The sequence below is a fragment of the Protopterus annectens genome, chromosome 7.part0 (genome assembly GCF_019279795.1).
Source record: "Protopterus annectens isolate FY-2018-M chromosome 7.part0, PAN1.0, whole genome shotgun sequence".
Lineage (NCBI taxonomy): Eukaryota > Metazoa > Chordata > Ceratodontiformes > Protopteridae > Protopterus > Protopterus annectens.
The window spans coordinates 1,830,071,719-1,830,097,211 of NC_056739.1; positions in this window are offsets into that span (position 1 = coordinate 1,830,071,719).

Below are 25,493 nucleotides of genomic sequence, written 5' to 3' on the forward strand. Positions count from 1 at the left end.
GTAGATAAGTTTATGTCATTGTAAATATTAATATAATCCACAGGCTATTTTATAAATGTTAAGAAAACTAAATGTAAGAAAAACTGTGTTATATGTTCTGAACTTAAAAATGTACCACAGTGCACCCTGCTGGAAGAAATCTTATAAAGTAAAGCATTTTATGACTGTTTGATCTCAAAGCTCAGAGACAGGATCTCTGGATGAAGGAATTATTTCTATTGTCTTAGGACAAGTGTTAATTACTAGATTTTAAATGTGCAGACAAACAGCAGCAAGGTCACCACGACAAAAAGCATCAAATAAGTCTGTTTGAAGACTGTGATCTGGTTATGTTAAACACATTTATGAAGTTTTACACAATTTCTATCTGTTATGGTTATGTCCTTTATATGTTTTTATATTTTATATATATTTTAGCATGTGTTTTCACATAAGCGCATTTTTATTTGTTTTGAGAATGGGTTACAATGTATCAGGAAATGACATCTGCTGTTTTGTGATTCATTAGGAAACTGCATGGGCCATTTGAGTTCTACTGATTGGCTTATGCCATTTAAAAGTAGCATATATAGTTATATGCATGTCAGTTAATGGTAAGATCTGATGAAGCAAACTGTTTTCCAAAAGTGCTTATCCTGTTACTAATAAATTAATGTATGATTTTTGTCATGGTGACCCTGCTGCTGTTTGTTTGGATATTTTTTTACTTTTTTACAGAAGGGTTTTTGATTCCTGCAGTGCTGAGTTTTGCTGTTATACTAGATTTTAAATGTAAAATGTCTTTTATTGCTGTGGCTTCCTGCAGGTATAAGATTACAAAGATATGTTAAACTCTGAGTTTCAATTAGACTGGGAACCACAGAAGTGTCAAGAATGATGTAATCTAAATGAGTAAACAGTGATATATTATTAATTTAAGAGATCTTAGTGAAAAAGGGATGGCATTTTGCTTTGTTCTCAGAACTGACAACATCACTAGCACTTGCTTGCTGTGTACTTAAGTAGGATCTTAGACTTTAGTATTTCTCTTAGAAATAGATATAAAATAGTAAGAATAGACTAGCTGTTTTCTATATTTATGTCAGACTATTTTATAGTATTATTTTAAGCATTTTCCTGTGATCTCTGAACTCTTGACTAGCACTGTGCTGAATTGAGAAGATTTGTCTTGTGTTTTTATTATTTATTATTAAATATCTTTAAACCTTTCAATTGTGGCTGTTTTATGTAGAGATAATTTAAGCTCTAGAGTACTTGCATGTATTTAGTGATACTGTACTAAGCCACTCCAATATCCATTAAATTTCTGGTCACACTCCCTTATTTGATAACAGTATTAGTACACAGTGAAATTGGTCACCCTTTGGGAAGGGCCTTATAGTAGCTGATAAGAAGGGGTCTGGTGGCAGTGGATTGCTACCTTATAGCCTGGGCAGAAAGGGCATACCTGGTGAACCTGTGCCAGCCTTCCCCGGGAGTGTCTGTGTGTTTGTATATAAATCATATCTCAAAGTGTGTGTGTGTGTGTGTGTGTGTGTGTGTGTGTGTGTGTGTGTGTGTGTGTGTGTGTGTGTGTGTGTGTGTGTGTGTGTGTGTGTGTGTGTGTGTCAGCTACTTGGGCAGGGACACAAAGCACTGGTTAGACAGAGGGAGGGCTGGGAGGACTTGGCTTGGAACCTTGGCTAAGGACTCCACTCTATAGCTGTGCCAGTGGGGAGTCTTATTGGGGATCTGGAGAGAAATGGCGAAACCAACCCCAGACTGACTGTAATCTCTGTGTGCTCTTAAGGGAAATCGTACTTTTCTGTATGTGTACATGTTATCCTTCCCAATGTGCATGCTCCTCACTGGCCCTTGATTAGTGTGCCAGTACACGGGTGTCACAGATTGATTGCTTTGAAATACTTTGTAAATAATGTTTGCTGAGTGTTTTCCTTTTGAACTGACAAAAATCAATTTCTGTCCTTGTTTTGGAGCTTTTCTCCCCAAACTTTCTCTGAAACAAAAATTAACTATGCAAACTGGATCCAAATAAGCATTGGGAGGGAACAGAATTAAAAATAATGGCATGAGAACACTTCAGCAAGAACTTATAGTAGCATTATATCTATTATTTACTAGGGCTTATAAATATGAGGAGAATCCTCAAGATTTGAAACATGTATTTATCAAACCTGTCATTTAGGGAAAGGGGAGTAGGACAAACCCAGAGTCATATAGACCCTTAAGTCTACTTTTGTGTTGTGGAAAAATAATGAAGAAGGTAATATTGGGTATGTTATTATCAGAACTGGAAAGGTTGGGACTTGAAACCATATATCAGCATGCGCTTGTGGAAAATAGATCTAGTACTACCTGTAACATAATGTTCTATAACAATATAATACCATGAAAAATTGTGCTGTGATGTCATTTAAATAGATTTAACTTCAGCATTTGACAGGGCCATACACAAAACACTAATCAATAAATTAGACCAACTAGGGATTGATTTACTCTTGATAAGATGGGTAACTGCATGGCTTGTAAATAGGACATGGCAAATATCATATAGCAATTGGACAGTTGAAGTTCTTGGTTACAGTCAGGGTGTCCCACAGGGCTCTGTCCTAGGCCCTTACTTGTTTAGATTGTATCTTTCAGACCTACATTTTTCATCTGAGATTTTCTGCAGTCTTTATGCAATGATTGAAACTGTGTAAACTGATTGCATGTGTTACAGACAGGACATGCAAAATAACTTGACTAACTTGACTATTTTGGCACAGAAAAATAATATGCCATTAAAAACATCAAAAACTAAGTGAATGAGATTTGGGAGATATAAATGGAAAAGTGAATATTTAATACATCACACATTGATTGAAACTGTAGATTTATTTAAGGACATGAGCATATGAGTAGATCCAACTTTGAGTTTTTCTAATCATATCATCCAATTGGTTAATAATAGTTCATAGGTTCAAAGGTAGGTACTAGGCTACCGGCCCAAGGGCCTAAGTAAGCCTAGCCAACAAGGTTCCCTGGCTTACGCCACCCAAGAAAGTTAATTTCCTGTGCCCCTGTCGAGCAGAGCCACAGAAGTGATCCCCAGGGTGTATTTCCTAGTTCCCATTTACTCATCTAGATTTTTCTTAAAGAGTGCTAATGAGGAACTTTGCTTGACATAGATGGGTAGCTTGTTCCAGTGTATAGGAAGTTTCTGGGACAGGAGTCTATCCCTCCAGCATGTCCTATTTATTGTGGTGACAAGGTTTAGGTACCTAGAGTATGTAACTCAGAGGGATTGGAATTTCTTTAGGTGTAGCATGTTCAACAGCTCTGTATTTAACATAGCTTTATATGTTAGGCAGAGATCTCCTCAGAGTAGGTGATATGCTACAGAGTAGAGATGGAGTTTTTTGAGATGGTCAGTGTAGGACATCTGTTTGAGGCTAGTAATCCTCTTTGTGAGGTACTTCTGTGTCCTTTCCAGTTGCTGCAGATGTCTTGTGAGGTACATTCCAAAAGGGGCATTGTACTCTATAATGGGTCTAATGAGTGCCGAGTAGAGGGGAACAATGACCTCTTTTTTCCTAGATGAGAACCCTTTTGTGATAAGGTGTGCCACATAGAAGGATTTCCTGACTACTGTGGCGATGTGATTATCAAAGGAGAGACTACTGTCCACCTGGGTCCCAAGGTCTCTTATCACACATTCGGCATTAAGTAGACTGCCATTTATGTGGTAGTTCATGGGTACAGAGTTTTTTTTACCAAAGGGGATGACAATGCACTTTTTGGCATTGAGCTTGAGGCCATGCTCTGACACCAGGGATCTGTCTTAGTGAGGCTCTTCTGTAAGATGCCCACATCAATTTGGCATTTGACTATGGCTTCTAGTTAGCAGTCATCTGCGAACTTCATTAGCCAGAGGCGTTCTGTGTTAGCTTGTACTTCAGAGAAGTAGATACTAAATAGGAGAGGTCCCACGACTGAACCCTGTGGTACTCTACTTGCCACTGGTTTGAAGTCAGATTTGGAGTCTGCAACTTTTACAGTGTGGGTTCTGTCAGTGAGCTGGTTGGCAACCCATCTTGTGACGTAGGGATTTATACCTAGTTGAGTGAGTTTAGCTATAATTCCAGAATGGGGGATGGTGTCGAAAGCCTTAGCGAGGTTATGAACCACCATACCCTCATCTACATGTTTGGTGACTGCCTCAAAGAAGTTGATCAGGTTCAGAAGGCATGATCTGCCTTTCAAACACCTGAACTGGGTGGGGTCCAGAGTTTGGAGGTCACCAATGTCTTTGTTTATGAGTTCCATGATGATACGTTCCATGGTCTTGCAGACCAGACTCGTCAGGGTAATAGGGCGATAGCTCCCAGGATCAGTGGTGGCGCCCCCTTTGTGGAGTGGGATAACTGTTGCTGTGCGCCATTCAATGGGCACAAAGCCTGACATGAGACTATGACTGAACATGGTGCTTAGGTGGGGAGCCAGTTCATTCTGAAGTTTGTGTAAAATGCAGCCTGGGATGTTGTTCGGTCCCATGGATGCTGTGTTTTTGATTTTAGAGAGTGCAGCTTTTACCTGCATAGATGTGATTACAGGGACTCTGCATTCTTCCTGTGTAGATATGGGCCCTTTAGCGGGTGAGAGGATGGTAAAGTTAGCACTGAACCTATCTGCCAGGATGTTGGCAATATCAGTTTGTTCTGTAATTTTTGTGCCATTGTGCTGTAACTCAGAGCAGATCTGGGTATTGCCATTGAGATTCTTGACATAGCTATAAAATGTTTTGTGGTTGCCCTTAGAATCAGTGGTGATTTTGTTTTTGTAGCTAGCTCTGGAGGATCTTATAAGGGATCTCAGGTTCTTACTGAGGCTGACCAGGGAGCTCCTCCACTCATGGGATTTTACTCTCTTTTGCAAGAGTTTCTTCTTTCTGTTGTAGAGTTTGTTTATGGCAGGGGACCACCAGATTGGCTTCCTGTTTTTGGAGGATAGCGTCTTAGTTCTGTTTGGGATAGCATGATCCATGCACTCGTGTAAGTGCCTATAGAGTGCATTTGTGTAGGATTCAGCAGTCGTAACTGTATTGTCCACCTGCATGGGTGTCATGAAGTTTACCACTTCTGTTTTCAGAAGCATGAAGTTGGCTTTGGAGAAATTTTTTTTTGTGGTTTCCTTAATAGTGGGTGGGGGCGGGATGCGGATATCTAAGGTGATTAGCTTATGGTCGGATCTGACCAACGAGGAGTTGACTTCAGCTGTGGAACACCAGTCACTCATGTTGGTAATGACTAGGTCTAGGATATTGTTGCCCCTGGTGGGGGTGTGGATAAGTTGATCCAGGGCATTGGAATTTATGAATTCCAGAAAGCGTTGAGCAAAGGAGTTGGTACATGAGTAGTTTTCCCAGTTAATGGTGGGGTAGTTGAAATGGGTGTTTGGTTGAACCCCAATATTTTCCAGTTATAGTTATAGAACAATTGGTTGCATAAAAAGATTTATAAAGTCTAGGGAATCAGAAATAAAGTCATTGTTTGTTATTTATATTAGACCCAAACTTCAGTATGGAATAACAATATGGAAACCTTATAAGAAAACAAGCATGAATAAACTGGAAAGAGTACAGGGGAATTTACCAAGGGTATCCATGGAAGTGAACATTTAAGTTATTATGAAAGACTTATGGGAATGTTTGGGAGTTATCAAAAAGTAATAGAGAATCATCATATGACCTATGTAGAAGATTCTGTAGGAATGAGAAATACACTAATTGGTTCTCTAAGAGAGCAGCTGATGCATGGAACAGACGTTTAAATTAGGTTAAAGCAAGCGCTAGTTTAGATATCAACAGAAGGTCCAGGACATAATCCAGTCGAGAATCTAATCAGTCATACAGGTTTATTAACACTAGAAGGGCAACAAAATAAATAATAGTAACAATATCACAAGTGCTTTCACCTTTGACCATTCAGAGACTTTATCAAGATAAAATAACTGCCAGGAAGCTTCATTTAAATAATAAACCTCCCACCCCTTCAATATTAAACAAGCAATCAACAATATGGGAACAGGAAGCACAGTATATCAAATAGTGAAATCACACTCAATAAATACATATCTTAAAAACCATAAATCATGTAATAGTAGAAAAGTTTAAAATATAGGTATTGTATCAGAATATTAAAATAAATATATATATATATATATATATATATATATATATATATATATATATATATATATATATTTATTTAAAAATACGTATAAAATTATATTAACATATCATACTCAATGTCAATAATACAAAAGATAGTTGGCAGGCTATGTGCATATACCCAAGGTCATAATCTCACCTTTCCAGTGCTTTTAGTTTAAAAAAACAAGCTAAAGAGAAAGCATCATTAATCCCTGGCCAATGAGTAGCATTTGTTCTCAATTGCCATAGGGTCTCTCTTCTTTCCAATTGTAAGGTCCAGGCCCCCCCCAAAAAAAAAAATCAACCTCAAACGTGTCAATAACAGTAAATTTTAATGTCCTTTAAAATCATAACAGTGTTTGGTCAATGCATTAGTGTCTTTCTTAAGTCTAATATCCCTAAGATGTTCATAGGTTCATAGGTTCATAGGTTCATACTAGGCTATCTGCCCTAGGGCATTTATAAGCCTAGCCAGAATGTGTTTGGCTTTCGCCACCCATTTTAAATTTATTTTGCTATGCCCTTTTTCGAGGTTAGTATACTGTGCCTCTGTCTAACAGTGACACAGAAGTGATACCCGGGGTAAACCTACGATCTCCCATCCACTCATCAAGATTTCTCTTGAAGAGAGTCAATGAGGGACTCTGCCTAACCTGGACTGGGATTTTATTCCAGAGTGAAGGGAGCCTCTGGGTTATGAATCTGTCCCTCCAGCATGTCCTATTTATTTCAGGGTTGAGGTTCAAGTCTCTCGAGCGTGTAGCTTGATGGGATTTGGATTTTCTGATGTGCAGCATGTCCATTAATTCTGGGTTGGACATGGCTTTATACGTCAGGCACAGATCGCCTCTGAACAGGCGGTATGCCACTGAGTAGAGCTGGAGTTTCTTTAACCGGGCAGCATATGGCATCTGTTTGAGCCCTTTGATCCTCTTGGTGAGGTACTTTTGGGGTCTTTCCAGTTGCTGCAGGTGTCTGGTAAGGTACATCCCAAAAGGGGCATTGTACTCAATTATGGGCCTGATGAGGGATGAGTAAAGAGGCACGATGACGTCCCCTGATCTAGATGTGAATCCCTTCATGATTAGGTGGGCTATATAAAATGTTTTTCTAACCACTTTGGCCACGTGGTTGTCAAATGAGAGATTGCTATCAACTTGGGTCCCCAGGTCCCTAATTACTTCTTCTGTACTTAATGGATTACCACCTATGTGGTAATTTGTGGCACTTTGTTTTGCCAAAGGGATGACTATACACTTTTGGCATTTAGCTTGAGGCCATGGCTCTGGCACCAGTTGTCTGTTTCTATGAGGCCCTTTTGGAGGATGCTTGTGTCGGCTGGAGAGTCGATTATGGCCCAGTTTGCAGTCATCTGCGAACTTGGTCAGCCACAATCCTTCCGTGTTGGCCTGTACCTCCGAGAAATATATACCGAACAAGAGAGGTCCCAGGACTGAGCCTTGTGGGACACCACTTGTAACTGGTTTGGAGTCTGACATGGCTCCAGCAATTCTAACCATGTGGGTTCTGTCCTTGAGCCAGTTTGCAATCCATCTAGTGACATAGGGGTTTATATTTAAGCTGGTGAGCTTATCTATAATGCCCGAGTGGGTATTGTATCTAAGGCTTTTGCGAGGTCCAGGTAGGCTGTGTGGACCACCTTCCCCTCATCAATGGCCTTGGTGACTGTTTCAAAGAAATCAACCAGGTTTAAGAGGCAGGATCTGCCCTTACCAAAGCCGAACTGGGTAGGATCCATTGTTTGTAGGTCCCCAATATCTTTATTTATGAGATCCATGATGATCCTTTCCATGGCTTTGCAGACCAAGCTAGTCAGGCTTATGGGGCGATAGTTTCCAGGATCCGTTGAGGCACCACCTTTATGGAGAGGGACCACTGTTGCTGTACACCACTCTTTGGGCACATATCCTGTAGTAAGGCTGAGATTGAACAGTAGTTTTATGTTTGGATTTAGCTCTTCTTGAAGTTCATGTAGGACGCAGCCCGGGACACTGTCTAGTCCCATTGATGCTGTGTTTTTTGCTTTGGAGAGGGCGGCTCTTACCTGAGCATCTGAGATGTCAGGGGGGGCAGCACTCTGCTGGGATAGATATTTGCCCTATTGGTGGGAGGGGGGGGAGAAGTTTGCGCTGAACCTGTCAGCCAGGATGTTGGCAATGTCTGTGGGTTTGGTCTATTTTTTGTCATTTTGGACTAATTCTGAGCATATCTGGGAATTACCACCCAGGTTCCTAACATAACTAAAGAAAGCCTTGTGATTGTCCTTAGTGTCCTGTGCAATTTTTCTCTCGAAGCTGGCCTTAGACAATTTTATGTGTGCCCATAGTTTTTTGCTAATACTGATCAGTGATGCCTTCCCTTTTTGGGATTTTGCTCTATCATTTAGTAGCTTCCTCCTTCTATTGTATAGTTTGTTTATGGCTGGGGTCCACTAGACAGGACGTCTGCCTTTGGAGGATTGGGTCTTGGTTTTATTTGGGATCGCATGATCCATGCATTCCTGAAGGTGTTCATAGAATGCGTTTATAAAGGATTCTGTGGTCTGGGCCATATTTTCCACAGGCCCGAGGGCTTTGAAGGATTCCACCTCAGTTTTGAGGAGTGTGAAATTTGCTTTAGAGAAGTTTTTCACTGTGGTTTTCTGGGCAGGGGGTGGGGTCGGGATGTGAATATTCAGTGAGATTAGTTTATGGTCTGATCTTACCAGTGAGGGATACACTTCTGGTCTGGAGCATAGAGTCCCCATGTTGGTGATGATCAGGTCCAGTATGTTTTCCCCTCTTGTGGGAGTGGTAACAAGTTGTTCCATAGCATTTGAGTTTATAAACTCTAGGAACCTTTGGGCTAGGGTGTTGGAGCTAGAGTAATGCTCCCAGTCTATGTTTGGGTAGTTGAAGTCGCCCAATATAATGGTGTTTGGAGAGACCTTCATATTTTCCAGTGTTCTCAGGAAGGCCGAGTGGGGTTCCTGGGTTTGTGAGGGTGGTCTGTAGCAGGCTATAAACTGGGAGGCAGTTTTACCCACTAGTTGCACATGGATAGTCTCTGATGCTTTGTGCTTTGCCACCAACCTGGAGATGTGGGTATCTTTGATGAATATCGATACTCCCCCTCCTTTTGTGGTTCGGTCCAAGATTTGGGGCCGAAAAGCATGGTATGAGGTATAACCTGGTAGTGCTGGGGTGCTCTCGGGAGCCCTGAACCAGGTTTCTGTTACTGCACAGATATCGATGTTCTCCATGCTAAGGAGAGTTTTGAGTGCGTGCATCTTGAGGTTTAGACTTCTGGCATTGAGTAGCATTACTCTTAGTTTCTTATCCCTTGTGATACCTATGGAGGTGGGTTTGTCTTTTGAGCCTTGCCTAAAAAGGCACTATGGGGTAGCAAGAGCCTTTGCCAATATTTGAAAGCCCAGGGGTGACAGGTGCAAGCCGTCCCTAGGGAAGCATTGTGGCTTGTCGAGCATATCATCCCAAGCTGACAGGCATTGGATCCCCTTTGAATGACACCAGTACTTAAGCCAATTGTTGAAATTGATCATCTTGTCTTTATATTGTGGCATCATTCTTGGTGAGGGTAAGATGCTACTCAAGGTCAGGGTCATACCGGCCTGGGCTACATGCTCAGAGAGCTCCTTTATGTCTCTTTTCATATAGTCCAGGGAGGTACGTCTCAGGTCATTCACACCAGCATGGACAATGACTGAGTCATATTTGTACTTGCCTTGGAGTGACCTGAGTGCTTGTGTTATGTGGCAGATCCTAGCGCCCGACAGGCTGCTCACCGTGACCCTCTCCTTGTTCAGCCTGGTGAGCGGGACGTCAGTGTGCCTGATGATAGAGTCACCTATTACAAGTGTATCAGGTGTGTTGTTTAGTCTTAAGGGCTGTGACTGTTCAGCACACTGGCTTTGTGAGATATGTGTTGCACATGTTTTGTTTTGGGGTAGCGGCTGCTTGGGTGTCTGCTTTGGAGGTCTCTGCTGCCATGTCATAAAGTGTCATAAATCTGACACTTTAACTTTCTTTTGGATTTCCCTGTATAAAAACTCAGACAGACCATGCAGAAGTCACAATACACCACTTTATCTGTTTCACATGAACACTTCTTATTCAATTTAACTGTGACCCCATTTATATCAAAGGATGACCCCTCTAGTATATATGCACAATAGTTACATGCACCACATTTCCTAGTATGGCCCATTAAAGGTCCCCTAACATGAGACTCAAAAAGATTCTTTAAACACTGGCCTTTCCTGTACACAATAGTGGGTTCTTTGCCTACACATTGTCGAATATCATTACATGTGGATATAATAACCCAATTTTTATATAAAATATCAGCAATCAGCCTGCTAGACTTACTATAAGATGTAATAAATGCAGAATGAAAATTTATTCTTTCTGACTTAACTATTTTCAATTACACCCGCATCCATGTCTAAACTCACACTAGTTGCCTGTGTGTTAGTCCCATCATTCTTTTGGGTGATCCCCGTCAAACCATCAGAATTTTGATCCAAAATAGCTTTAAAATGACCCCTTTCCCTTTTATTAATAACTTCAACCTTCACTTCATTTACAAGGCTGAATGGGTAACCTCTTTTTAAAAACATATCCTTCAGCACTTCACATTCAATTAGGATTGCATCAAATAAGGTAGCCATGCATGCAGCCCTTACAAATTGGCCCTTTACTACAGCCTTCTTCTGTTTATATGGATGAGCACTATAAAAGTATAGAAAACTATTAGAATACATCTCTTCATGAAAAATTTCTGATCTAAATGTACATGAAGAGTCGTCCTTTACTAATCTAACATCTAAACAGGCAATTTCCCTATTATCGAAATTGTGAGTAAATTTTAAAAACTGAGTAGAACTATTAATATAACACAGAAAGTCAGTGATCATCTTTTGAGGGCCAACCCAAAAAATAAAAATGTCATCCAAAAAGTGGATGTACATCCTATAGTGGGCGTAAAAAACCTGAATTAAACAAATACTTTTTCTCCCACAGAACCATTACATTGTTTGCATATAGGCCCCCGCACGGTGAACCCATGGCTACCCCCTCTGTTTGAAGAAAAAGTTCTTTCTCAAACGATATAACATTATTCTTAAGAACTAATTCTAATAACTGTTCATACAAATTAACAGTTGTCTGCAATATACCCTTTCCAACCAAAAAATCACAGAACCACTCAGGCCTATATCATGTGGTATGACGGTATATAAATCTTTTACATCAATAGTGATAAAGTACCAGTCTCCACATAATCTAGATTGTTAATCCTGTCCAACAAAATCACATGAGTTCATAAACAAACAATTTTCACTGAACAATAAAGGTTTAAGTTTTGTGTCCAAAAACTTTGCTAGTGGGTAGATTATGGAACCCCAGCAATATACAATAGGTCGCATGGGAGGATTCTGTAAATTCTTATGTATCTTGGGTAAACCAAAGATGCATGGTGTTTTTGGATAAGGTACAAATAAATAATTTAGTTCATCGATAGAAATGGATCCTTCAATGAATAAATCATTAAGTTCATTCCTTATTCTTCTGTAAGCTCCATTTAATTCATTAAGGGAGATATTTTCATAAGCATCACTAGCCAATACTTCCTTCATTCTTAAATTGTAATCACATGTATTCATCACAACAGCCCCACCCCCTTTATCAAGTTTTAAAATTCTAACATCACCATTCCTTTTCAGCATAGTCAAACTTTCAATTTCACCCTTACTCAGGTTTAAAATACAAACATCCCTATTTAAATTTCTAATATCAATTTCACATAATATCTCAGATATTTGTAAGGAAGGGTGAACAGTGGGTTTATAGGTACTCAAAATATATAATGGATTACTTACATATTCAACAGACTTAAACAACACATTAAAAGTCAACTTCCTAACAAAATGTTTCAAGTCAATTAAAGTATAGCCAATATCATAACTTTTATCAGGTACATAGATCATGTCCCTAGATAGCAAATCACACACTGTCTCATTTATTTGTAGAGAGGAAAAATTAAACAAATTAAAGTCACCAGTAGTGTTTTTCAGTACAACACATGGGTCATGCTCGACTTCTTCCATTATCTCCGACCCCTGTAACCTCTTTGATGACTCCCTCTCTGACAGGGTGCATGCCCCCCCCGATTCTGTTCCTGGGGTAAACCCCTTGAGTTTGAATGTCCCTATTGTACCTCTCCTGTAAGCATTTTGATCTCTTGAGCAGAGGGTATTCTTCCTCCTCTAAAAAGGCTTCTTCATTATTGCCATCACTACTGTAGTTGTATACATTTCCAGTACCCCAATCTTGTGATTTTGGAGGTTCGGGGTATGCAAAGTTCTCATTTCATTGCACTCTGTCCCACTCTATCTTTTTAGGTTTTTCATTCTTAATATTATTAATTTGATGCTCAATAGACCTAAAGACACGATTATACTCAAAAACATTATTTTCATGTGCATTATCCTCCACATTTTTTTGTCCAACTCAATGGATCCCTTAATAATATTAGCAATCAAAATACCATTGTGCTTTATCACCATCTCCATGCATTTAAAGCCATGTCTATCAAACATGGAGATTAATTCTTTGTGTAAAACAGAGTTAGCCATCAAGCCAGTGGGAAAACGCCACATACGTAAACCCTTTGGTACTAGCTTAAGCCTCAAATACTCTTTAAAGTATGAATTATTAAGTTGTAGCTTTTTGGTTTTAAGTAACAAATAGTCACGTTTCTGGAGGTTATCATTATAACTAGCTGTACTTACAGTCCCCTCCATTATCATAGTCAGATTTTGTTCAAGCCATTGTTCAGGAGCTGTTGTACAGACCTTCTTTCTCATTCACTAGATGCCTGTTTTCCTGGTCAGTGTGACACCCACCCCCATTCGATGATGTCATCTGGGCACACTCAATACGATCCAACTGCTGAATGGTCAGAGACAAAAGTGCTTGTGATATAGGTTCATAAGTTCATAGGTAGGTACTAGGCTATCTGCCCAAAGGCATTTATAAGCCTAGCCAGAATGTGTTGGCTTTTGCTGCCCCCTTAGATTAGTTCCCTGTGCCTCTGTCCAGCAGAGCCACTGAAGTGATCCCCGGGGTAAACTTTCTGTTTCCCATCCACTCGTCAAGGTTTTTCTTGAAGAGTGTTAGTGAGGAGCTCTGCCTAATGTAGACTGGAATCTTGTTTCAAAGCATGGGAAGCCTCTGGTACAGGAATCTATCCCTCCAGCATGTCCTATTTATTGTTGTGGTGAGGTTTAGATCCCTAGAGCGTGTGGCTCAAGGGGATATGGTTTTCTTTAGGTGGAGCATGTCCATCAGTTCTGGGTTAGACATGGCCTTGTATGTTAGGCAGAAATCACCTCTGAGTAGACGGTATGCAACCGAGTACAGCTAGAGTTTCTTCAGTCGAGCTACATAGGGCATCTGTTTGAGGCCAGTGATCCTCTTGGTGAGGTATTTCTGTGGATTTTCCAGCTGTTGCAGGTATTTTGTAAGGTACATTCCAAATGGGGCATTGTACTCTATGATGGGTCTGATGAGTGATGAGTATAGGGGCACAATTACCTCTTTTGATCTGGATGCAAACTCTTTTCTGATTGGGTGGGCCACATAGAAGGATTTTCTAACCACTTTGGCAATGTGATTATCAAAGGAGAGATTACTATCTACTTGGGTTCCCAGATCCCTTATTACATCTTCTGTATTTAGGGGACTACCACCTATGTGGTAGTTTGTAGGTACTTTCTTTTTTCCAAAGGGGATGACTATGCACTTTTTGGCATTTAGCTTGAGGCCATGATTTTGACACCAGGTATCCGTCTCAGTGAGACCCTTTTGGAGGTTGTCTATGTCAGCTGGAGAGTCAGTTATAGCCCCTAGTTTGCAGTCGTCTGCAAACTTGGTCAGCTGTAGTCCTCCTGTGCTTGCCTGTACCTCTGAGAAGTATATGCCGAACAGGAGGGGTCCTAGGACTGAGCCCTGGGGAACACCACTTGTAACCGTTTAGAGTAAGACCTAGCTCCCGCAACTCTCACCATGTGAGTTCTGTCTGTGAGCCAGTTGGCAACCCATCTTGTGACGTAGGGGTTTATGTTCAAGCTGGTAAGCTTGTCTATAATACCTAAATTGTTGCTATTATTTATTTTGTTGCCCTTCTAGTGTGAATAAACCTGTATGACTGATTAGAATCTTGACTGGATTGTGTCTTGGACCTTCTGTTGATTTTTGACTTGGTTTGTTCACTTTTTTACATTATTTTCACTAGTTTAGATATGTTTAAGAACAGCCCATACACTTAACTATGGAGACAAATGTTTTGGGATATTGGCAGGCTAGAAGGGCATTAATGTCCATGCTTGAAATATTTCTGTGTATGTATGTATGTTTCAGCTCCCAGACAGACCATCCCAATAAACTAAAGCAAATACATAAATAATTAAATAAATGAATAAAATTTTTCTTTAGCTATACGAGGGAGTTAAGAACTGGCATCCAACAAAGTTAACAGCTAATGCACAATGATACTTCACACTCTGATCCAAAGGAAGTAGCTAATATCCTAGCTGACAAATTTAATACAACTTTGACACCATCCACAGTTACCGCTATTCCAGAGATTATATAGTCACAGCTACTCCATTTATTTACTATGGGAAAAATCCTGTCAGTCCTCACAAAAGCTAAAAACACATCATCCATTGGCCCTGACAACATACCAGGTTGCCTGATTATCAATGCTAAATATGGTATAACTGAACAACTACTTAACCTATTTAATCCAGGCCTCACCACTGGTTATCTTCCTGAAGCCTGGAAAACAGTCACTGTAGAGTCATTGTAAAATGGTTAGAACATATCCTGGTAACAATATACCTTTTAGTCTCTTATGTAAAGCTATGGAACACATTATTTTAGACCTCATTAATCTGGATGATGAAAATCTGTTAAATCTTTGACATCATTACTTCATTTCTGTCAGTGTATGGTCCTACAACTTTAATCTCATTCATTTATTTGAAATAGTCACCAAAGCAGTGAATAGTGGTTGCACAGTACATTACAGCATATCAGGACTAGCCAAGGCCTTTGACAGCATTCCACATGCAGACATTATTGACAAACTTGTAAATATGAATATAAATCCCTATGCTGGGCATTGAACACCTAACTGGTTATCTGACAGAACCTATGAGGATAAAGTTGCAGGTGCCACATCTGAAAGCAAAACAGTTACCAGTGGTAAACCACAGGTTCCTTCTTGGGCCCTCTCCTACTTGGCATTTACTTCTCAGACCTTCAAGTCAACACTCCTGGCTTATGGTTATGTAAATATGCAGATGACTGTAAATTAGGAGCTGTCATTTAATCTTCCTCAGACACGCACATATAATAGATCCAACAGAACTTAGACCATGTTAACAATTGGTGCAAGAGTAAAAGTATTATCTTAAATTAGAACAAATGCAGTATAGTTACATTTGATATATGAAAATGTTCATGTTCCACCTTCAGTCAGACACTGCCATATGAAATATAGGCACTTTTATTGATAATTTCTTATCTTTTGACAATCATGTCACTGCAGTAGTTACAAAAACCTTCTATCTGGATCATTTAAATTCCAAAGGCTTCTCTTTTCTTTTTGGCCATCATATCACTGAAGGAGATAGCAAGGCTTTCTGAATGGCTAATCTAATTTCCAAATGTATCTTCTCTAAATCCAAAGAAGTCCTATTTCCTTTTAATCACATCCCATCAAACCAATTATTGAAAACATTTCCCCTTTTGGTATATATTTGTCTGAATATATCACTAAACCTGAGAAACTTTAGAAGTAGCTAACTAAAATATTAATAACATAAAAAAATCTTAGTCATAAGGACAATCACACAGCCCTCCTTCTATATTTAGTTTCTTAAAGTCTCTCTTATGGAGATTTGTGTCTAACCTTTTGAGCCATGACATGTCCAACCCTTTATGAATGTCTTTTCCTTCACAGAAAGAATGGATCATCAAGTAATAAGTAAAGGGAACTAAATTTACAGCAAATAAATAAATCATGCTGGCACAAAAAAATTACATCCATAAGTATTCTCTGCCAGTGAAACTAACTTCTACTTCACGTAAAGCAGTGTTTTATCTTTGTCACCTTTAAGGTACAACTAGATAATTGACTGGGCAGCCTCATATTACCTTAGTCTGTCTTGCACTATATTTGTGTGTACGTTGGGGAACATTTGAATATTGGTTATTCACTAGGCTTGTAATGGTCTGCATACCAATTGCCTGGTACTTACCTATGAAGCTACCAACCTTGACAAGCATGAAGGCACATCCTCATTTCATTGGGATGTCAGTAGCTCCAGCATGTGGGAGAATGAAAATTGTGGGAGATGAGTGACAAAACTCTTTTCTTGACTGACCCAAGGATGGCACCTCAAGCAGGCTCACTTCCAACAGGAGAACAAATAGGGTCAAAAGCAGTGGGAGGAGGTTGGTACTGGGCAGCATGAGAGGGAAAAAGACATATATACATATATGTAAAAATATATATTTTTGTTTGAATTATTATCACCCAGTCTTCCAGCACAGAAGAAGCTTAAGTTTACAAAGAAATTATGAGTGTTTTGTTGTTACAGCCAAGAGCATGTCAATAAAATATGCTAGAAGCTAACTGAGAGACCTTATTTTTTATGTATATGACAAGTGGATTAAAGAAGATGAAAGGTGAGATCTTTTCTCCAGTGTACAACAAAAGGGCAGAATCCAATATTTTTGTATAGCATCCTTGGAACTATTTAAATTCAGACATAATATGTGCATTCTTTATTTTAGCAAATTGTAATTCACTTCAGATTTTTGAGATTCTTCATCCAGTGTCAATGCTCCAGTTATCTGGGTGGGGGTTAAAATTATTACTTTATTAGCAGGCAGTTTAAATACCAAGTTGTTATGTACCAAATGTAGTATGAACTGTAATTTACTAATGTTTCTTGTTTTCGCTGAACTCAAAATGCCACAAATCCATCCAAGTTACAGTTACAATCTTTTTATATGTGCCAATTCTTTTATACAGCAATAAATATATAAAAATCAGCAAGCCTAACAGTAGCAATATTCTCTAGTTTTATACTGATAACAATTATATCTATATTTATATCTATATCTAGATATACTAATGTGTTTATATATCTATATATCTATAACTATAGCTGAATCTATATTTATATATATATTAATGTATGTGTGGGTGTCAACTAAATATGATCAACAACACAAATGTCAATGTCCCTAACATCAACAACAAAATGCCAACATGCATGGACTGAGAGTATTTCTCAACTCATGCAAAAACAACAAAAAAGAACACAAAAAACAAACTTTTACTGAGAGGTTGGCTCCCCACATGCATGCTAAATATATTCTAACTCTAAGATTGCCCATTACCAGGGAATGGGCACAGTCCCTACCCTAGAGATAGTTCCGTTTTGCATCCTCCTCAAACAAAGTGTGCTGACTAAATAAATGTCACCTTTAAGAGAAATTGACAAAATATGTATATTCATATAAAATCACTATTTATTTTTTTGGAAGATGGCAGATGGAGAACTTAAGGTAATGGATAACTATAAGCTCGAGGAATCACCATATGTCTTCTTCTTCTTTCGGCTGCTCCTGTTAGGGGTCGCCACAGCAAATCAACTGTTTCCATTTCTTCCTGTCCTCTGCATCTTGCTCTGTCACACCAACCACCTGCATGTCCTCTCTCACCACATCCATAAACCTTATCTTAGGCCTTCCTCCTTTCCTGTTACCTGGCAGCTTCATCCTTAGCATCTTTTTCCCAATATACTCTGCATCCCTCCTCAGCACATGTCCAAACCAATGTAATCTTGCCTCTCTGGCTTTGTCTCCAAACCTTCCAACCTGGGCTGACCCTCTAATATACTTATTCCTAATCCTGTCCATCCTCGTCACACCCAGTGCAAATCTTAACATCTTCAACTCTGCCACGTCAAGCTCTGATTCCTGCCTTTTTGTCATTGCCACTGTCTCCAACCCTTATAACATAGCTGGTCTCACTACCCTCTTGTAGACCTTCCCTTTCACTCTTACTGGTACTCGTCTGTCAGAAATCACTCCTGACACTCTTCTCCACCCACTCCATCCTGCCTGTACTCCCTTCTTCACCTCTTTTCCACACTCACCATTACTCTGAACTGTTGATCCCAAGTACTTAAACTCATTCACCTTCGCCACCTCTACTCCCTGCATCCTCACCATTCCTCTATCCTCCCTCTCAGTCACACACATATATTCTGTCTTAGTCCTGCTGACCTTCATTCCTCTTCTCTCTAGAGCATATCTTCACCTCTCCAGGGTCTCCTCCACCTGTTCCCTACTCTCACTACAGATCACAATGTCATCTGCAAACATCATAGTCCACGGGGACTCCTGTTTGATCTCGTCTGTCAACCTGTCCATCACCATTGCAAATAAGAAAGGGCTCAGAGCTGATCCTTGATGTAATCCCACTTCCACCTTAAACACATCCATCACTCCCACTGCAGACCTCACCACTGTCACACTACCCTCGTACATATCCTGTACCACTCTTACATACTTCTCTGACACTTCCGACTTCCTCATACAATGCCACAACTCCTCTCTAGGCACCCTGTCATATGCTTTCTCTAAATCCACAAAGACACAATGCAACTCCTTCTGACCTTCTCTGTAATTCTCCATCAACACTCTCAGAGCAAACATCGCATCTGTAGTGCTCTTTCCTGGCATGAAACCATACTGTTGATCACTAATCATCACTTCCCTTCTTAACCTAGCTTCCACTACTCTTTCCCATAACTTCATGCTGTGACTGATCAGTTTAATCCCTCAATAGTAACTACAGCTCTCCACATCACCCTTATTCTTAAAAATCGGTACCAAAACACTTTTTCTCCATTCCTCAGGCATCCTCTCACTTTCCAAGATTTCATTAAACAATCTAGTTAAAAACTCCACTGCCATTTCACCTAAACACCTCCATGCTTCCACAGGTATGTCATCTGGACCAACAGCCTCTCCGTTCTTCATCCTCTTCATAGCTATCCTTACTTCCTCCTTGCTAATCCATTGTACTTCATGATTCACTATCCCTACATCATCCAACCTTCTCTCCCTCTCATTCTCTTCATTCATCAACCCCTCAAAGTACTCTTTCCATCTGCTCAACACACTCTCCTCACTTGTGAGTACGTTTCCCTCATTATCCTTTATCACCCTTACATGCTGCACATCTTTACTAGCTTGGTCCCTCTGTCTAGCCAATCGGTGCAGGTCCTTTTCTCCCTCCATAGTGTCCAACCTTTTATACAACTCTTCATATGCCTTATCCTTAGCATTCACCACCTCTCTCTTTGCCATGCACCTCATCTCCTTATACTCTTGTCTACTTTCTTCATCTCTTTGACAATCCCACTTCTTCTTCACCAACCTCTTTCTCTCTATACTCTCTTGTACTTCTTCATTCCACCACCAGGTCTCCTTGTCCTTCTTCCTCTTTCCAGATGTCACACCAAGCACCCTTCTAGCCATCTCTCTTACTAGCTCTGCTGTAGTTACCCAGGTATTCGGTAACTCTTCACTGCCACCCAGTGCTTGTCTTAACTCTTCCCTGAACATCACCTCACATTAACTCTTCCCTGAACATCACCTTACAATTACCCTTGTTTAATTTCCACCATTTGATCCTTGGTGCTGCCCTCACACTCATCCTCCCTTTCTTGATCACCAATGTCATCCTACAAACCACCATCCTATGCTGCCTAACTACACTTTCCCCTGCCACCACTTTACAGTCTCCAATCTCACCATATGTAATAACTTGAAATACAAAACCCAGTGACAAATAGCAAACTCTAAAGCTATGGGAATGATAGGTTTAATCTTGTCAGAGTTTTGCATCACATAAAGTCACTTTCTTGGTTAAATCATTTATTACATATGTGAGACTAGTAATCAAATATAATTCATTATTCTGTGCTTATAATACATGTGATATTTTGCCTTTGGAATATATTCAGCATAAATACACTGGATGTATTAACATCAATCTCCTTCCAAATAGTGAATGATTAGAGCGAGTGGGTTTATATTCAATCAGGTGTACACATTTGCAGGGCAAACTCTGTTATATCCCATCACAACATTATAAATATCTCCTCCTTTTTGGTTGTACTGGAACTCAACAGAGAAAATAACTTAGATGAATTTAGTCCTACAAACATAGCTCATAATATTATTAGCCATATCAAATCTCTACTTAAATTTATGTGAAATTGTTTTGCAGTAGTATTCATTTATAATATTTCTTTTCCATCTGATAAATGAACTGGAAAGAGTAACCTGACTACATGTATTAAGCTATAATTTAACACAAAAGACCCTTTAAACCCTGTGTTATTTCAAAGATAGTTTTAGACCCCATTTAAATATTTAGTATTTTATAGTGTTTTTTCTCACCTTGATTTCAGTCCAGACTACTTGAAAGATACAGAAGATGATGCATACAGGAAAACCCACATATTAATTCCTTGTATGTTCCTCTCCCTTTAGAATTTCTGTTGAACTGTTCTCAATGCAACATATCAAAGGCTGCATGCTCACAATATACTGTTCTAAGACATATGACTGAATGCTTAAGAGGGAAAGGTAATAACATTTGAGGCATTGTTGCTTGCATAAAGGCAAAGAACATGCTCACACTATAATATGCTTCCATGCATTTAATTATTAACTTTTGGAAAATACCTGTAACTCAAAGGGCCTGATTCTTTTTTTTTTTCAATAATAATTCTTTATTGTTTTTCTTTTTCATTACACATCATATCACAAGAGTAAACACAGGTGATATACAACTGGTAGAACAACAATACACTTAAAACATATTTACACTATTTACATGAATGCTTTCATAATTTAATAGTCTGGAAGGAGATAAGATTTGTTTTCTCCAGGGTTAGTACCATCAAGTTAGTATACTACTATATAATGTTATACTTTTTATTGTGTGTGTTGTAAATGTATTCCAAATTCAATGGTTTATGCAAGTATAATATTGAAAATTTGTTTCCAAAGTTTCAAAATATTGGGATTTTTGTTTTGTTTGTTTATTATGTATTTGTGGGCTAATATATGTTTTATCGCTAAGTTCCTAAACTTTTTCCATGAGATTTTAGATGGGGTCAGACAGTTGGTAGCTATGTAGAGTTTCATTAATAGGAAAATATTAATGAGGATGGTTGTTTGGTTTTTAGATAGGTTATTTGGGGGGAGATGTAATATCGTAAATTCCCAAGTGAGCGTTGATGATTGATATCCCATCTTTTGTAGCTGTACTTTCAGGGAGTTCCAAAGTTTGAATACACATTTACAGCTCCAGAACATATGCAAAAGGTCAGCAGTTTCATCTTTACAATGTGGGCAATTTTGGGAGTTTCTAGAGTTAAATTTATGCAAGCTAAGGTGTGTGTAATAAGCATTATTATATATTATGAGTTGGGTAAAGGCTAACCTTTGAAGGGAAATGGATTTTACTGTTAAGATAATTGCTTGTATTATTTTATGATTCTCTACCGATGGTATTTTTTTCTTTCCAATAATTAGATAAGAGTATGTGTTCTTGAAATTTCAGCAATTTGTATGAGCATGTTATAAATTTGCTGTTTTGTAGAAGGGCTTGCCAAAGTGAGTTACATTTCATTAAGTCATCTTTATTGATGTTAATATCTTGAAAGTAACTTATACACATTTCTTTAATCTGTCTCAAAATCAACAGATATGACTTGGGAAGACCCAATTGATTTCTTATTTCATGAGCGGGACAGTTTAAATATGGGTATAGATCTTGTAGTGTTATATTAATTATAAGTGGGAATTTTTTCAGGTCAAGTAGTTGGTTATTAATTTTCAGGTTTGGGTTTTTGTGTATAGGTTGTAGGATCATCATGGTTTGAAGGAGATTTACTGACTTAAAAAGATTTTGTGTTAATGTTACAGAATTTTTAAGGGGTTCCATTAGATTATATGCTTTAATGCTTTTACTGCTTAAGAAAGGTAGTGATTTGGGATTTATATTCAGGCTTTCAATATGTTTAAAACATATTCTTACCCAATGTGGGGGCCAACTATTTCACAGTGTATTGTAGTTTGCAATTCTTAAAGTTCTATTGGCATTTATGATTAAGTAGTAGTTTTCAAAATTTGGTAGATCTAATCCACCTTTGTTTTTCAGGGGTCATCAGTTTATCATATGAGATTCTACTTTTTTTTGGTTCCCATATAAATTTAGCGAATTCAGTGTGAATTTGCTTAAAAAATTTCTTGGGTATTAATAGCTGGGAAGACATAAAGATGTATAATAATCTGGGCAAGATATTCATTTTGATAATCGAGACTTTGGCTAATGGTGGTAGTTTCAGATTTTTCCATCTCTTTAGGTCAAATAGAATGTGGTCCCACTTTTGTTTAATATTATTAGGATAAAAATGTTTGTTATCTGTAGAGAATGTAATTCCTAAATATTTAATCTTTACTTCAGATTTTATTTGACCTATCAATGGTAGAAGTGAGAAAGGATTTAGAGTTTTTAAAGGGAAGATGTTGTTTTTTTTTAAGGTTTATTTTATAGTTTGATATTGATGTGAAGTCTTCGATAGCAGTTAGTATTTTCTTGTGCCTTTTTTAGGCAAGGCTCAAAAGACAAACCCACCTCCATAGGTATCACAAGGGATAAGAAACTAAGAGTAATGCTACTCAATGCTAGAAGTCTAAACCTCAAGATGCATGCACTCAAAACTCTCCTTAGCATGGAGAACATCGATATCTGTGCAGTAACAGAAACCTGGTTCAGGACTCCCGAGAGCACCCCAGCACTACCAGGTTATACCTCATACCATGCTTTTCGGACCCAAAACTTGGACCGAACCACAAAAGGAGGGGTATCGATATTCATCAAAGATACCCACACCTCCAGGTTGGTGGCAAAGCACGAAGCATCAGAGACTATCCATGTGCAACTAACAGAGGGTAAAACTGCCTTCCAGTTTATAGCCTGCTACAGACCACCCTCCCAAACCCAGGAACCCCACTCGGCCTTCCTGAGAACACTGGAAAATATGAAGGTCTCTCCAAACACCATTATATTGGGCAACTTCAACTACCCAAACATAGATTGGGAGCATTACTCTAGCTCCAACACCCTTGCCCAAAGGTTCCTAGAATTCATAAACTCAAATGCTATGGAACAACTTGTTACCACTCCCACAAGAGAGGAAAACATACTGGACCTGATCATCACCAACATGGGGACTCTATGCTCCAGACCAGAAGTGTATCCCTCACTGGTAAGATCAGACCATAAACTGATCTCACTGGATATTCAAATCCCGACCCCACCCCCTGCCCAGAAAACCACAGTGAAAAACTTCTCTAAAGCAAATTTCACACTCCTCAAAACCGAGGTGGAATCCTTCAAAGCCGCCGGGCCTGTGGAAAATATGGCCCAGACCGCAGAATCCTTTATAAATGCATTCTATGAACACCTTCAGGAATGCATGGATCATGCAATCCCAAATAAAACCAAGACCCAATCCTCCAAAGGCAGACGACCTGTCTGGTGGACCCCAGCCATAAACAAACTATACAATAGAAGGAGGAAGCTACTACATGATAGAGCAAAATCCCTAAAAGGGAAGGCATTTCTGATCAGTATTAGCAAAAAACTAAGGGCACTCATAAAATCGTCAAAGGCCAGCTTCGAGAGAAAAATTGCACAGGACACTAAGGATAATCACAAGGCTTTCTTTAGTTATGTTAGGAACCTGGGTGGGAATTCCCAGATATGCTCAGAATTAGTCCAAAATGACAAAAAATACACTGATCCCACAGACATTGCCAACATCCTAGCTGACAGGTTCAGTGCAAACTTCTCCCCCCCTCCCCACCAAAGGGCCAAATATCTATCCCACCCGACTCCTGCCCCCCTGACATCTCAGATGCTCAGGTGGGAGCCGCCCTCTCCAAAGCAAAAAACACAGCATCAATGGGACCAGATGGTATCCCAGGCTGCGTCCTACATGAACTCCAAGAAGAGCTAAACCCAAACATAAATCTACTGTTCAATCTCAGCCTTACTACAGGATATGTACCCAAAGAGTGGCGTACAGCAACAGTGGTCCCTCTCCACAAAGGTGGTGCCTCAACGGACCCTGGAAACTATCGCCCCATAAGCCTGACTAGCTTGGTCTGCAAAGCTATGGAAAGGATCATCATGGATCTCATAAATAAAGATATTGGGGACCTACAGACACTGGATCCTACCCAGTTTGGCTTTGTTAAGGGCAGATCCTGCCTCTTAAACCTGGTTGACTTCTTTGAAACAGTCACCAAGGCCATTGTGAAGGGAAGGTGGTCCACACAGCCTATCTGGACCTCGCAAAAGCCTTCGATACAATACCCCACTCGGGCATTATAGATAAGCTCACCAGCTTAAATATAAACCCCTATGTCACTAGATGGGTTGCAAACTGGCTCAAGGACAGAACCCACATGGTTAGAATTGCTGGAGCCATGTCAGACTCCAAACCAGTTACAAGTGGCATCCCACAAGGCTCAGTCCTGGGACCTCTCTTGTTTGGTATATATTTCTCGGAGGTACAGGCCAACACGGAAGGACTGTGGCTGACCAAGTTCACAGATGACTGCAAACTGGGCGCCATAATCGACTCTCCAGCCGACACAAGCATCCTCCAAAAGGGCCTCACAGAAACAGACAACTGGTGCCAGAGCCATGGCCTCAAGCTAAACGCCAAAAGTGTATAGTCATCCCCTTTGGCAAAAACAAAGTGCCCACAAATTACCACATAGGTGGTAATCCATTAAGTACAGAAGAAGTAATTAGGGACCTGGGGACCCAAGTTGATAGCAATCTTTCATTTGACAACCACGTGGCCAAAGTGGTTAGAAAAACATTTTATATAGCCCACTTAATCATGAAGGGATTCACATCTAGATTAGGGGAGGTCATCGTGCCTCTTTACTCATCCCTCATCAGGCCCATAATCGAGTACAATGCCCCTTTTGGGATGTACCTTACCAAACACCTGCAGCAACTGGAAAGACCCCAAAAGTACCTCACCAAGAGGATCAAAGGGCTCAAACAGATGCCATATGCTGCCCGGTTAAAG